We start from the raw sequence: 16,787 nt of genomic DNA, 5'->3' as shown, positions 1-16,787 counted from the left end.
ACTGGCTTCATAGGCTACATTGTTAAATAGTGAAAATCCCGTTATAATCACCCACTTTCAGTACTGGAGCTTACCGATTATGCATCTTCAGTTTTAACTTGACGAGAAGTCATAATCCATAGCATACTTCGTTGGAATCTGTCTGTTTCTTTCCAACTTCACCGAAGTCATCCATGCGTCTGCACTACAGTGGAGCAGCATAGTTTATTTTCTCCTCTTTTAATTTGTTTGTAATGGAGATTGAACTTGTTATGCTAGTCTCTCTACTGTGTTCGAAGCTGCAGATGTCAGTCTACGTATGTCTTAGCATAGATAAATTGATATTATGCGATATTATGCGACCTTTTTGTCAACCGTGAGCTTTTGAATTATAAATCTACACACCTCTAGCACGTCTTGACTGTTTATAAACAAACGTCAAAGCAAAAGTGACATTTTGTGAAGTAATTTCTTTGTTAAGCCATGTGATGACACACCATTTTACTGTAGGCAGTTCTTTATTCAGTTCACCTTGCATACGTTTTCAAAATCAAAGACTGGTTGATGTTCTTTCTGGATTTAAATGGCATTCAGAAGGTCAATGAGAAAGTCCACGTTCCATGTTTTCATATCAACCTAAATGAAGGAGGTGGTAGATAAGGAGGTGGTAGATAACCCCGCGTTCACACTGTCTCCGTCCATCGATGGATCTCGGAGGTTGTGTCTGCCGTATGTGTATTTGCATACACGCGATCTGATTGGCTGACGGATCCGTCGCTGCCTGAAAAGTTGAACATTTCTCAACTTTCTTGACGGAGGCAACGGAGCTGAAGGAACGGACGGACCCACAATGCATTTGGAGTCTGCCCCATGCAAAGTGAATGAGATCCGTTGACGGACAGAGACAGTGTGAACGCGGGGTAAGTCTGGTTCTTTTTTTAAATAAATCAAGCCTCTTTCATAAGACCGCCTTGATTTGGAATTTGCGCTATGTGGGTGTGTCAGAAGCGGGGACAGCAGAATGAGAGTAAAACATAGGTGCGCAACAGACACGCGTAAAAAAAAGCTTAAGCGCTATTTACGTGCTAAGGGGAGAATTCCCCCCATTGCGCACAGTATACTAAATATAGCACACTACATGCAGACTATAACCATATTACATCTCCACCTCCTTAATATGTCTGGTTGAAGCCTCAAAATACTGTAAACAATGTAGCATAGTTGGCTATCTTATAATAGTTTACTGGTTGAACTGTTCAGTTTCCGCATGTATGTTTAAGCTTCAAGGTAGGCTAATATCTTTTCTCCTTGGATACTGAAGGTGGAATTTTAATGTTGAAACCATGTTGCAACAACGTCAGCCCCTCAAGTAATTGTATATGGAATATACATATAGCATGACATAGTCATGCTCTGTGACAATGCCAACGGGGTCATTCCACATCATTTCAGCCAGAGCGCACGCACGCAAATATCTGAAAAAAATACCATGTGTACCGATGTTACCCAGAAGACACTGTAAAATGTTTTTGTGGTAAGATCAATACTTTTCAAGTAACAGCCAGTTTAACGGGGGGAGGGGTGTGTCAAATTTGTACTGCCTCTTTTTTTTTTTTTGTCAAAGTTGAGCCCATTGCTCAAGAATTAGAAATTGTAGGAGGCTCAAATTTTGCAGGCTGGTGCAAAAATAGGAAAAGTATGCAGTAAAATCATCACAAGTAGTCTGGATGGTCCTGCATGGTCATAGCAGTCCCTCAAAGTTGATCAAAATGTTATTGGAGTTCTTGGCAGGGCTCTGTTTAGGCCTTCAGATTTATTCCATACACACTGGGAGGGGAAAATTCCCCTAAGTGAAGACCCACACAAGTTCTCTTCCCCACAGGAAGCCGTTTTTATTTTTTATTTTTGGTTCCAATATATAAAAGTAAAGAATAAAAGTAAAATATAAAAGCTATAAGTCAAAAAGTACTGGAGTAAAAAAAAAATAAAAAAAAAAAGAACAGAGTAAATACCCTCTGTAAAAGAGACACAACAGTACCTAATAGCAACTTAAGGCACAATCTAATTCTGACTTTTGCCCCTCAAAAACCTCCTTTTATAGGTTTACTTCCCTGTTTGTTTGTACTTTTTGGTATGATCTTCTCCTTTCTAATAGTCAAGGGTTTTTGCCTCACTCCGATCCCTCACCCACATGTTACTGTTCGTATGTCTGATGCTTTGTTCTGGGTAATGCTATCCTCTAAAAATAGAAAAAAAAGGACTTTAAATCCTCCTTTGTGGTTTATTTTTCTTTTCAAAGTGTGCTAACTTTTTTTCTATTTTTCACAAATAATTTTTGTTCTGCACCTTCACTGAGATGCACAATAGTTTTACCATAACTGAATTCTCCCCTCTAGACATTGTCTGAGCACTCAGTGTTCTTTTTGCGGCTTTTACCAAAAATTAATTTTCCTCTACACCTTCTACCATGCGGTTCACATTTCTAATCAGCCTCAGCCTCCATCTGTATCTTGTTCCACTATCTACCTTTCTGTGTGGCTTTCAGCATTTTGGTGCATACAAAGGACATATACAGACATTGTTGTAGATTAAAGGTTGCAAATTTACTTTACATTTACATACAAGGAGTAAATGATTTCATTTAAATTTACAGGGTTGGATACAAAGATTATAGATTTCAATTTGACATATAAAGGCTACATTTCAAACCATACATGTTCAAGACATATTTCATTGGTTATGGCAATCTGTGAAGCGCAGCAAAGCCTGTGTTGCGTGTGAAATGTATTCATCCCAGGTACAGTGACATATTTATTTCAGCATATCATATTTATTGTTTTTTTTTTTTCAAACGCCAAAAGATCATTAAAGTAGCCTACTGGTTTAAAGAATGGATACTAATTCAGTTGTTTGTGTGGGAGGTAATTTATATCGTCAATATTATGATATGAAGCCACCATGTCAATCTGCAAAGTAGAAAAGTCGATTTGCATTATAGCCTGAGGAAAGACACTTTCACAAGAGACATAAATAAACAAACAACATGACTATCAGCCAGCAGTCATTGGGCTAGTTAGCCTAATAGATGATTTTGTCCGTCTAATCATGTATTATTTACTTGCAAGAATGTAGCCCTTAAGCTTGTACACGCCATTTAGACATAGGGTTAGGCTTCTTCTTACTGTTTTCTTTTTCCCTAATAAGGGGCTTCATCATAAAACACTTCTCCAGCATCAGGCAGTACAAAGTTTACACTTGTACCATAACACTTTCGTTTTTTTTGCTGCTTCGACCATCATCATACACATGCTATACCAGACTGCAAACAGACTCTAGTTTGGGCTCTCACTGAATTTGAGAAAGTAGGGTGGTGGGGGAAATGAGGTATGTGGTAAAGCAGTCAAATTTTGTAATTCTTTTTGAGTTCGGGTTACTACCTGAATCCCAAAGTTCTGTAGTGCCAGGAAAAGCGATACAGACACCATCAGGTTATGGCAGACGTGTCATTCAACTGATTGTAAGTCGATGTACCATCACAAGTGTCTTAGAAATATATATAAAAAAAGATTGAAAAACTACATAGTATTGTTTTATTATAGTGTATCATTGTTTTTCCCCTCCCCTTTAAATTCAGGGACAAATTCCTTGCTACTCCTCTTGTGACTATTGGCAGCTTCAGGTTCCCCCATCTCCTCCACAAAGTCATTGGCAGAGTCCACAATATGCTTCAATGTGTACAGCAGCACTTCATCCACATCAGGGTTGAGCTGCCTCTCCTCATAGTAGTTCTTCACTGGGTAGATGCAGCTCATGGGGAATCCCAAGCCACGGTGACATGCTTGCATCTAGTACACACACACACACACACACACACACACACACACACACACACACACACACACACACACACACACACACACACACCTCCTTTCAGTCTCATCCATGGCTATATGATACCCTTCGATCATACGCACCAAATCCAGAGCCGCGGAGACAAAATGGCACAAATTAAAGATAACTGAAGACTTTAAAAACTACCAGACATTCCTATCCTCCTTTTTAGCCAGTATCACTGTGGCTAAGACAGCTTTCTACAAAGACAAAATCAACAGCGCCACAGACTCTTGTTACATGGTACATGCTTTTCATAGCCTAGGCATAGCATATGTTAACACAGTGAAAAAAATACAATTTTGAACCTGTGTGTGTGTGTGTGTGTGTGTGTGTTTGGGAGTTTTTGTGCATATTTGTCTTTAAGTGAATGTACAGTATGTGTGTGTGTGTGTGTGTGTGTGTGTGTGTGTGTGTGTGTGTGTGTGTGTGTGTGTGTGTATAATCAACCCTTTGCTCAATAGTACCATCTGCAGTCCAATGGGTGTACAGTCACTAAATGTACACATAATTTAATTTATTTTATAGACCCCAAAGGATGAAATTCCACAAAACATGGCATTCTCCCAGAGGATGTCAGGTTAGTCATACACATGAAATGTGGTGCAGTTCCTTACATTTCATCTAAAGATAGTGTGACAGAGCGCACCGCGTCTGTCACGCAAGCGGGCGCATTCCCGCCAGTAAGAACAATGGGAACGGAGTTTGCGCTTGAAACAGACATTACATACAGTACACTCATACAGGAGACAAAGAAATTAAATGTTGAAATGCATATGTTGGAAAGGAAGGAATAACTATGTATTGTGCCATGGTATGATGTGAAGAAATAGCGAATAGGCCGTGCGCTAAACATGGCTTTATTTCAGTAGCGGCTGATGCAAGGCATAATGGCGGGGCAGTTGTGGCGGGTTTCGTGCGCGCAGAAACCGTTGCGACTGTGCCAATGTTTGTCTGTGTATTGTGTTTTGTCTATTCTAGTGTGTATTGTTGTCCTTACCTGATGTCTAGTCTACCTGTCTTCCGGGGTGCGACAAGAGTGTCGGAGGGGAGACCCAGTTAAAGGGACGGGGCGCGCTCCCATAAGGGAAGCGCTCATGGAGACAGGGGTGTAGTTGTGTTTTATTTGTTATTTTGGGGAACTGTAGCAAAGTCTTGATGATTGCACATGAATGTTAAGTAATGTGTGTGGCGCTTGTATAGTATCTAGCCTATGAGGATACGGGATCGCGCTAATTGATTGTTTGCTGTGTTTGGTCCGCGCCAATAGCATATAAGAGTATTGGGCGCTTCATTCGGGAGATGGGCCTCTGCCGTGAAAGGGCACATTGTCTCGGTCAGTGTATGGGTACGTAAGGGCCTAGCTATTGGGCATTGTCCCATGTTTTGTTTTTCGTTTGATCAGTCTTTTCTTTTGTTTATTATTGTCATGTCTAACCTACCGGTAGCTTAATAAAAAAAGAAGTTTTCTTCTACTTTGGCATCTCTCGACCAGAGTCTCTCCATCTGCACGGACACATTACTACAATAGATAGATAGATAGATAGATAGATAGATAGATACTTTATTGATCCCCAAGGGGAAATTCAAGATAGGGGCGATTAAAGGTCCGTGTATGCTTCGTTCATTTGATATTCCTTGGTAACTCCTCACCCCCTCCCCTCCCCTCCCCCCTCATCATAACGGCAGATCAAGTTAGAGGACAGCTGAAGAAACTCCATCCCAGGAAAGCAGCCGGACCTGACGGACTGTGTCCAAGACTGCTCAAGGCCTGTGCTGCTGAACTGGGAGAGCCACTGGAGCATATCTTCAACCAAAGTCTACGTCTCGGGAAAGTCCCAACACTGTGGAAGACATCATGTCTTATCCCCGTCCCCAAGAAACCACATCCACGTGAGCTGAATGACTTCAGGCCAGTTGCTCTCACATCACACCTGATGAAGACCCTGGAGAGACTGGCTCTGGGTATACTTAGGCCACAGGTGCGCCATGCACTAGATCCGTTACAGTTTGCTTACCAGGAGAAAGTGGGCGTCGACGATGCAATCTCCTACCTCCTACACAGGACACACTCTCACCTGGACAAGGGGAAAAGTGCTGTGAGAATCATGTTCTTTGACTTCTCTAGTGCTTTTAACACCATCCAACCCCCCAGATTGAGTGACAAGCTCCTGCAGATGGGTGTGGATGCTCATCTAGTATCCTGGATTGCAAACTACCTGACAGAGCGGCCACAGTTTGTCAGACTGAAGGACTGCCTCTCCAACACTGTATTCAGCAGCACAGGTGCTCCACAGGGAACGGTGCTCTCTCCAGTCCTGTTCACCCTGTACACGTCCGACTTCTGCTACAACACGGAGTCATGTCACATGCAGAAGTTTTCAGACGATACTGCAATTGTGGGATGTATCAGGGATGGGCAGGAGGAGGAATACAGGAGCCTGGTGGAGGACTTTGTGCAATGGTGCAGACTCAACCACCTACAACTCAACACGACCAAGACCAAGGAGATGGTGGTAGATTTCAGGAGGTCTAAGCCTGCTCTGCTGCCAGTCACCATTGAGGAGGTCAATGTGGAGGTGGTGAACACATACAAGTACCTGGGCGTACATCTGGACGATAAACTGGACTGGTCAGTCAACACTGAAGCAATATACAAGAAAGGGCAGAGCAGGCTGTACTTCCTGAGGAGGCTGCGCTCCTTCAATGTCTGCAGCAAGCTCCTCTGGATGTTTTACCAGTCTGTTGTTGCCAGCGTCCTCTTCTATGCTGTGGCATGCTGGGGAGGAAGCACTAGGAAGAGGGATGCTGGGCGACTAGACAGGCTGGTAAGGAAGGCTGGCTCTGTTGTGGGAGCTGATCTGGAGTGCATCACTTCAGTATCAGACAAAAGGACCCTGAACAAGCTACACAGCATCCTGGACAATGACTGTCATCCACTCTACAGCATTATCATACAGCAGAAGAGCTTGATCAGCTGGAGACTACGCTCCATGACATGCACAACAGACAGACTGAGAAAGTCATTTGTACCCAGGGCCATACAACTGTACAATGCTTCACTGAAGGGAAAAGGAGAGTTGGACTTCTATGCATAGTATATCTGCACCTCCACCCTCTTATACACTTACATTGCATGACTTACATGTCTACCCTCATGTCTAACTCTTATATTATTACTATGTTAAGTTTATTTTAATTGTCCATATATTTATATTAGTACTGTTATTATTATTACTATGCTTACATTTTGTACTGTACATATTTATTACTGGTCACTAGAATTTTATCTTGCACTGTTGCACTGTTGGACTTATTTGCACTACCAACTTGACACACACCTCAGACTGGATCACAGTACCAATCCTCAGTACATTCATGCATACCTTATCTATAGTATTCTACTGCTCCTTTAGTCATTGTTGATTGTTGATTGTTGATTTGCTTTTTAATCTTCCTGTTTACATTGTTTACATTGTACTGTATGTTGTGTGTGGTGTCTTAAGCTGCTAGGACCTTGAATTTCCCCTTGGGGATCAATAAAGTATCTATCTATCTATCTATCTATCTATTCAATTGAGAATCCAAGATCAAAGACTACAAAAATGACTTGTTATTTCATTATGTGTTTATGAATGTGATACGAAGAAGCAATTAACGCTTTGTTTTTCAGACTTTCGATTTCGTGGTCAGATCAAAAGTAGAACATTTGAAAAAATGACTTAGGGACAAAATTGATTTTGATATTTATTTTTTTCCGATTGTTGTGACCCCAGAAATTATTTATTGACTTCCAATTGCCAGCTGCTGCTTCTGTCAGACGAGTCCGAATATAACCTTACCATAGGCTTTACACAATTTAACCTAAAGACTATGGTTAGCCTATGGCTATAGGCTATTTAAACGTCCCCTCAGCTGACAATCTAGGTTTAAAATAGCCTAGCCTATATTTCACATGTCTTTCGTCCGAGTGGTTGTAGTGTAGTGATGGCACAGATGAAAACTCCTGCAGCTGTTGTGAGCAACTCGAGCATGCGCAAATAAACCAGTAAGGGAAAAGCAGACATACAAACATAACACCGGCAAACATAACACCGGGGCAATGCTACAGCGGATGTAAACTGCCACCTCGTGGCGATAAGTTGTAATACAATTCATTGTGCGTGAATTAAGTGGCCACTTCTAAGGGAACCCACTGTAGCCTACTTCCATGCAATAACATGGCCTGATAGCCTAGGCTACTACAGACTAATCATAGGCTACTTCTATAATCACGGAGCAACAATTTGGGCGAATGCAATGTTCAAGAAAACAGGCAGGAGAAGGGAGATGATTTTCTGACGATTCAACAATGAAACTGAGGTGCGCAAGTCGCCCAGTTTCTCGTTTGCCAGACAATATTTTCTGTCGCTAAAATTGCCAAAAGTAGCTAAAGCTAGCAACAAATAAGTCACTAAATTGGCAACACTGAGCACTGAAAGACCAAGAAAGTGACTTTGAATTGACTTCCAGGTCACAGCAATCGGAACAAAATAAATATCAAAATCAGTTAGCCCTGAGTCTGTTTTTTAAATGTTCTACTTTTGATCTGACCACAAAATCAAAAGTCTGAAAAAACAAAGCGTTATTTGCTTCTTCGTATCACATTCATAAACAAATAATGAAATAACAAGTCATTTTTTGATTTTGGATTCTCAATTGAATATCAAATGAACGAAGCATACACAGACCATTAAAGCACAATAATATTGAATTTTCATTTTTTACCATGGGGGTGCAAATCACAAATGAGACCAACATATTATAAACATTTCGTCATCCTCAGGCAGTTATTTAGGAGTGGCCCCTGGGTACGAAACATTTTTTTTCGGTAAAAGTCTACTGGGGCTACATGGCCACCAAGTTTCCTGTGCCCCGTTGTAATGGTCAGAAGGAATCGTTGACCAAAACTTCAGTAAGTAGATGACGGGAAAAAAGAAGAAGAAAATCAGCTACACAAGTGACGGTCATACCGTAAAACTTCAAATAATGGCCGAGTCCCAAATAGACGCATGTCTCTTTCAAACGCCTGGTGTGGCTACATATGTGGGTTAAAGGCCGGTCTCAAATAAACGCCTGGTCAGTTTTTTAGTTTCGGGTTCTATTTAATCTTCTAAAGTCCGTCCATTGTCTGTTTAAGCATAGTACAATTCTAATTACACGACTGTGGAGGTGAAAACCAGAGTTCAATGGTTTACCGTAGCCTACATTGTCTAAGCCTATGGTAGGCTATACCGTATGACCTGCATTGTTTCATTAAAGCCATTTTGTTTCAAATTTGCGCACTAGACAAAATATTATTATCACGTCACACGGTAGACTAGGCTGGTAACATAACAAGGAGGTTCACTAACTTTCTTTGTTAAGTTTCTCTGTATCTCCTAGTAGCTCGTAGTGTCTTGTTTCTCGCGTTTCTCTCCAATGGCGACTAAGAGAAAGAAGTGCGATTTGAAATTTAAGCTGTCAGTGGTCAGCTTTGCCGAAAACAATTCGGGAGAAGCAGTGGCCAGACATTTTTCGGTGGATCCTAAGAGAGTGCGAAAATGGCGAAAAAATAAAGCAGAACTGCAACATCTGTCCGAGGAAGACGGCAAACGGGCCAGACTGCGAGGTGGAGGAAGGAAGAAGGTCAGTGAAGAGCTGGAGGTGAGCGTGTGTGAGTGGATCCACAGTATGCGGGCAAAGCATCTCAGAGTGTCGCGCAAAATGATCAGGGCAAAGGCAAAAGAAATGTATGCAACAGTGAGTGATGGCAGGGATGAGGAGAGTTTTACTGCGAGCGCTGGCTGGCTGGACAAATTCCTGAAGCGCAACAACTTTTCGGTCAGAAGACGCACCACTGTGGCTCAGAAAGACGCCAGACACTTCACCGAAAAACTTGTCAATTTTGTCTCATATACAACACGGATGATTAAGGCAAAGAAAATACAGCCGGAAAACATTATAGCCATGGACGAAACAGCCGTGTGGTTTGATATGGTAGGCTCTACCACGGTGGATGCGAGAGGTACGCTCAGTGTACCTCTAAAGACTGTGGGATAAATTTTATATGTGTCCCATTGTATTAACCATTTACTATAGCTTACATATATAATTAACCCTAGTTGCCATCCTGGCCTTAGGAATGTGGAGGTGACCCCATGGTGAACCCATGGCACACAAACACAAACATGGTTGAGGAGTTCTTGTAAACATTCTTATCTCTGTTAATCACCAGGTGGTTAAAGACTCACTGAAGTGTCTCTGGTGATGTTCCATGTGTGTGTGTGTGTGTGTGTGTGTGTGTGTGTGTTAAGAACAGGCTTCGCCCACAGATGTGTGGGCTTGTTACTTTGACTTCATGTGAGTAACATGCTCCCGGTATCGTGAATAAAACTGCAGTCTCACACCAGTTGTCTTGGAATAATTTTGACCACATATTTGGCGACGAGGATGGGATACCTATCTCTGAGACATAGCGAGGAGGACCAAAGGCGCAGGACCCTAACCAAGTCGACTGGAGGGAGATCTCTTTGTGATCTTGGGAGAAGGCCGTCATCAGCAACCAATACTGCTCAGCGGCACCCAGCCTGGCCAGAGGGAATCCTCCTGTGACTCGGATACGGTAACACCCGTGTTTGGTGGTCACAGACAACTTGGTGGTGAGTCCCTGGTTTTACATTTGTTTAAGTTTGTAAAATAGGGTGGTTGTATATACATGGTTTCCTACCTACTGTAAACAGAGGTAGAAGGTTTTCCTACCTACATAGGGGTAGAGGGTTTTCCTACCTAGAGAGAGGTAGAGGGTTTTCTGGTTTTCCTACCTAGAGAGAGGTAGAAGGTTTTCCTGCCTGTGATGGAGGTGGAGGGTTATCCTGCCTAAGGTTGAGGCGGATGATACGTATTTTCCTGCCAGATATAGTGGTAGTGGCCGTGCTGTCTATGCGTAGACAGTGCAACCGGTTCTGCGCATTGTGTGTTTTGGGTGTTTGTGTGTTTTGCGCATTGTGTGTTTTGGGTGTTTGTGTGTGTTTTGTACTTTGGGTGTTTTGAACTTTGGGTATCTGATAAGATTGTCATCACATTTTGTTTGATTTGCTCTGATTTTAGGCGTAAGGCAATTGGCAAAATAAAAATATTAAGGAGACACTAATATGGGGAGCAGTAGAGTAAAGACATTAACCCACCAAGAGGGATAGGATGTTTAAGGTACATGTAGAGAAAATATAGCCTGGATGCCAGACCGAAGTTTAGCCCCGCCTCCATTCTTTTCCTGCAGGGAACTTCGGTCTGGCACTGCTCCGTTCAGCTGCTACTATTCGAGGGCGGGCTTTACGTGATGATTGACATATGAACAGCAGTGACGTTCACGGCTGCATGCGTCCTCGTTCAACGAGTTGGGTGTGAGACCATGTTCGCTTAGGTTGATTTTGATTGCAACAGAAACGCTATGGCTATGAATGCATAATTTGTTCATGCAGTTTGGCCTTTCGTTTATCTTAGCTATTGAAACGGAGGTTTTATCACGGATTCGCACAACTATTTCTGAACACTTAGACCAATGAGGATATGTGGGAAAACTTCAGTTTCACTTTCACCCAGTTAAAACAGCATGTTTGGGTGATGTTGTTCCCGTTTGTTTAAAAATGTCTGTTTGCTCGTTGGGTTAACGACACACTTCCCCAGCTGTTCATTGCATACAGTTTGAAGGAATTATTTTTAAAAACGAAGGAGGATGTTTTCCATAGCCTACCCTGCTACATATTTCTGTCTTAGATTTCGCAGATACTGACAGCCAATAACTTGTTCTGTTTGGTTTGGTCTATCCAATGAGTGCAGAGCTATCCCCCCCACACTGTATCGGTTGAATCACGCCCCATAATCGCAGCTGAATGGAGCAGTTTCAGACTCATATTCTGATAAGAATTGAGTATGACGTCGTCAGGCTAGAGAAAATATGGATCTGAATGTAGAGTTGGAAGATTAGTGGGTAAAGGGAATAGGTGAAGTGAAGGGAAATTTCCTTTATCTAAAGTGTGGAGCATAGAAAAGCTAAATGAATGTAGGGCTATGGAAGAAAAGGGAGATGAATGTAGGGCTATGGTAGAGAAGGGAAAAGACAGTAGGATAAAGAACAGAAAGAAAGGTAGACCTGTGCAGAAGAGAGAGAGAGGCAAAGGCTCTACAGAGGATATTATGGACTATGTAAAGAGTTCTTGTTGCTTGGAGTACTGTGGCTCTGAATGAACTGAACAATATGCTTGAAGGAAGAACATGGATGTGGCTAGGGGGGCTAACCAGAGGAGTAGACCACTTTGTATGCCACTGTGACAAAGACAATCAGAAAGAGTATTGGGATCACCCATCACAACAGCACTCTCCAACTCCTGTCTGGTCTCAACATGACAAAGCTGAATGGGACAGAGAGGTCCGAACAGGGGACCCTATGGTGACACTTCTGATTTACAACTTGAACTGTTTCCTCAACTCGCTCTGACAACAACAACACAGCCTACTCAGCCAATTCTCTCTTTCTGTTAACGGGGATATTTTTTCTTGTTGAATGATAAAGGAGCAGAGATTAGTTATGAGAGGGAAGAAGGATAATAGTAAGTTTATGATAATGAAAAGTACAAGAGAAGTGCAGGGTATAGGAGTTTCAGATCAGTTAACATCAGAGTTTTAAACCCATGGTAACATGTAGTTAAACAACATTCCTCCTCAGCAGTGTTTGCTCCGAAGATTTACTGGACTGGGATTTAATGTGTAAATGAGACCTTACAATTTCATTCACACATAATGGGGTCACCTGGTCTGACATATTTGTTTGCAAACTCAATATTCTTATACACGTGTATTTTAATTTATTTAAGGTGTGTGTTAATGGCAAAGATTGGACACATGTCCAACACACCTTGGTTTATTTCCTATTACCATGAAGGCATATATTTTTAGAAATGGTGATTAGTAAAAGTCACCCCTGTGCAGACAGAGACAGATCTTTGTTCCCTTCAGAGAACAGCTTCTGCACAACAGGAGGAGTTTGTGACTCTTTCTCCCTAACAAAAAGCAAATCTTCTACTTGTCTATACTGCTCAGCCACTAACTGTAATATCAAATAATCCGTCGAAGGCGCAATATCCACTATTGAAAAAGGCTGAGCAGGGGATAGAGCAAACATGTAGAGTAATACATGAGAGAGGAGTTATTGTGATGAACTCCAGCACTAGTCTCTCTAAATGCAACATGTTTCTCTGTAATCGTTATAGAATTGCCTAAATTACAATTAGAGTGGATCCTCATTGTTAGTTTCAATTTGCGTTTATTTTCAAAGGACATATTTGCCACAAAGATACAGAGTCAGCGTCCGTTTCAAACAAAGCTCTGGTATCTTGCCTCTTAATATTAATTCTGCTGTCATGAAGCGCTATTATCACCTATGTCAATAATGTTTAACTAGCAAATCCGTCGAGTGAGGTGTGCCAAATTGACACTGTGGCAATATTACATTCCTGGCCAGTGCGAGACTGGAAGCCTCCAAACAAAAGTTGCAACTCTGTCAGGAGAGAGTTAAGTAATTTGGGTGATATACTAACTCCTGGCTGTTGGGCCCTAGATGCATTTTGCATCTCAGCAATAACTGCTTGTCCAGACCCAAGACAAAGCAGCAAATGTTGTGCTTCCTAGGAATAATTGGCTAATCCTTGCTTGGATTTTAAATTACAGTAAACAGAGAGTATAGCCACTCCAAGCATATGCAAATACCTGTTAAAAAATTGACTGACGAACTGACTTGGACTGACAATTGTGACAAAACTTTCTAGATCATTAGTGTCAACTCTAGCTCTGAGGTTGCCTAATCATGACCTACCATTCTGTGTGGAAACACCTCAACATGTCCCCAGTGTTATGTCAACAGCATGAGGGTCAGCACAGACCAGTGGCTTAACTTATCTAAACAATTAGATCCTGAATGATTCCTTATCTGAAGTTTGTAACAGCAGTGGGATGTTAGCTTGTGCTGACATTGTGTTGTTGCATCCACTCACTGCAAATGTCCCACATGAAGTATATTCATTGCTTCTACAACAAAATCTACACATCTTACACCTGCTAGTGTCCTGACATATCAGCATGTGTTATTAACCCTTACCCATATAACCCTTGCAACGCTTAACCCAACAACTGTATACCAACAAAATGATGGTGATTTGCATAATTACCGTGAAGTTGTTTCTATGTCCACTAATTCTAGCCTTGACATTTCTGAAACACTTTTGTCAAATCCTGACCTAATCTTGTTTGTTAATGAATCATCTAAGTGTTTGGTGTCCGGAGAGGTAGGGACTGGTTACTCTGTAGTGAATCAATTTGATAACAGTGAATCTCACTCCCTCCCAATATTCACTCAGCTGAATTGGTGGAATTGACAAAAGGCAAATCTGTTCACATTTATATGGATAGTCGTTTTAACTAGAAAATTGTTCATGATGTGCCTGTAGTAAATTGTCAACCCACACTGCAATAAAGATGTTATCAGCTTGGTCAATAGGAGGGCTGACGCGGCAGCTAAGAGAGCCGCGCAGGGGGGAGTGTAGAGAATAACACCTGAATTAACAACTGAATTTTGAAATTTGAGACAACAAAGCACAATGCATTTCTTTTTGAATTTACAAATACCAGATATTGCTACATCTGAAGAGGCTTTAAAGGAAGCACAGAAAGCATCAAATAATAAGGAAAGACGGAAATGGAAGAATTGTATGGAAAGTACACAGACAGGTCTGTGGGTACATATACCCTGACAGGCAGGCCAGTTCTTCTGAGGTCTTGTGTTCGCATTATTGCTAAACTATCTCATGGCTTAGACCATGCAAACGCTAATGCTATGATACAGACAGTAGAGAAAATCTTTTTGCACCAGGATTCACTACAGTGGCAACCATGTATTGTGCAAGGTGTATTAATGTGTCTAAAATATAATGTTGCACCTACAATGAGAGTCAAGGAAGGACATCACCCACCACCTGAATGGCTGTTGAGCATATTATAATGTATTTCATTCAATTGAACAAATGGAGAGGATTTGAATATGTGATAGTTGATATGTTCTCAAAATGACCTGGATGTTACCCAGGAAGACATAAAAAATAATTTAAAAGGCTTTAATGAGACATGTGGTGCCTAGATGGGGAGGCCCTAAGACACTAACCTCAGATAATGGAGAACATTTTGTGAACAACACTTTTAAAATGCTATCAGAGAAATTGGAAATTGGCTTTAGAACCCATTGTGCGTACCAACCAGAAAGTGCGGTTGATGTTGAAAGAACTAATTCAATGTTGAAAGCAAAATTGACTAAAATTATAGTGTCAACAGAGATGGGCTGGGTGACAGCTTTTCCTTTGGCTTTTTTCTACCTTAGCTGTTCATCAAAATCTACAGGGTTTAGCACTTTTGAGATTTTGACCGGACGTCCCTTGCCGGCTCCAGGTTACCTAACCTAAGAGATGTAGATAGGACAATGGTTACATGCGAGAACTGATTGCTGCTCTGTCTTTTGTTTCTCATCAGGTGGCGTTGGCACTTCCACAAAGTTTGCAAAGGACAAACCCAGCCAAGCCAGGCTTAGGAACTCATCAAAGGATTGCAAAGGAAGAAAACGCTGGAACCAGGACAAATGGAAAGGACCTTTTCAAGAATGATCATCTACACCTACATGTATAGCCATAAGGATTTCAGAGTGGTGAAGAATCCAGAACATACATGAACTGAACTGAACTGAACATAACCAACACGTGGTTGCAAGAAAGGGTTGACAAACACATTTTGCAATAGACTGAAGAATAGACTTTTGGGGAGAATGAATAAAATATCACTAGCATCACATTAAAATATTCTTTCTCAGTTTAGCTAGATAAACGTTACAAGTTTGTTGTTTTGGTTTAATTTTATTTGGACAGTTACCTGAGGAGGGTCTAAACACCCAAGTCAGCTCTGCTGTTGAAGACTAGGATTAGGTTTTATTTTTGGTTTTGAATAACTGAGAAAACAGAAGATGTTGATGTTTGTTTTGCATATTATTAACCTAATCATCCCTCAAGAAAGAAGTTTGTGATAATAATAAAGTCTGTGAGTTAGCATCCAATGCTAAATTAACATTAGCAGGAAATAATGAAATATGTTGGATATGCCAAGAAAAATCTTTTCAAGTGCGAGTGTTTATATATTAAGTGTTTCCCTATAGAACTTGTCAGGATTCTCTATGCGTTCTATTGACTATGTACCAGCCCTAAATGTTTATCAACAGTGACATGGTCCCATGCCAAGAGGAACTTCTAAAGATTCAGAGAAATATTAGATATTAAGAAAGAGGAAAATGATAAAACTATAAAATATACACATAATGTATTGATGCGATAGAATGGAGCTTCATAGCTCCACAGCGGGGAATATGTGGGATAAATGTTATATGTGTCCCATTGTATTAACCATTTACTATAGCTTACATATATAATTAGCCCTAGTTGCCATCCTGGCCTTAGGAATGTGGAGGTGACCCCATGGTGAACCCATGGCACACAAACACAAACATGGTTGAGGAGTTCTTGTAAACATTCTTATCTCTGTTAATCACCAGGTGGTTAAAGACTCACTGAAGTGTCTCTGGTGATGTTCCATGTGTGTGTGTGTGTGTGTGTGTTAAGGGTATAAGAACAGGCTTCGCCCACAGATGTGTGGGCTTGTTACTTTGACTTCATGTGAGTAACATGCTCCCGGTATCGTGAATAAAACTGCAGTCTCACACCAGTTGTCTTGGAATAATTTTGACCACAAGACCACGGGCCATGAGAAGAGCCACTTAACTGTGGTGTTGGCTGCAAAAGCAGACGGGACAA

This window comes from Sardina pilchardus, chromosome 1 (assembly GCF_963854185.1).
Source record: "Sardina pilchardus chromosome 1, fSarPil1.1, whole genome shotgun sequence".
NCBI lineage: Eukaryota > Metazoa > Chordata > Actinopteri > Clupeiformes > Clupeidae > Sardina > Sardina pilchardus.
The sequence above is the reverse complement of the archived record's forward strand: the minus strand, read 5'-3'. Positions refer to the sequence as shown.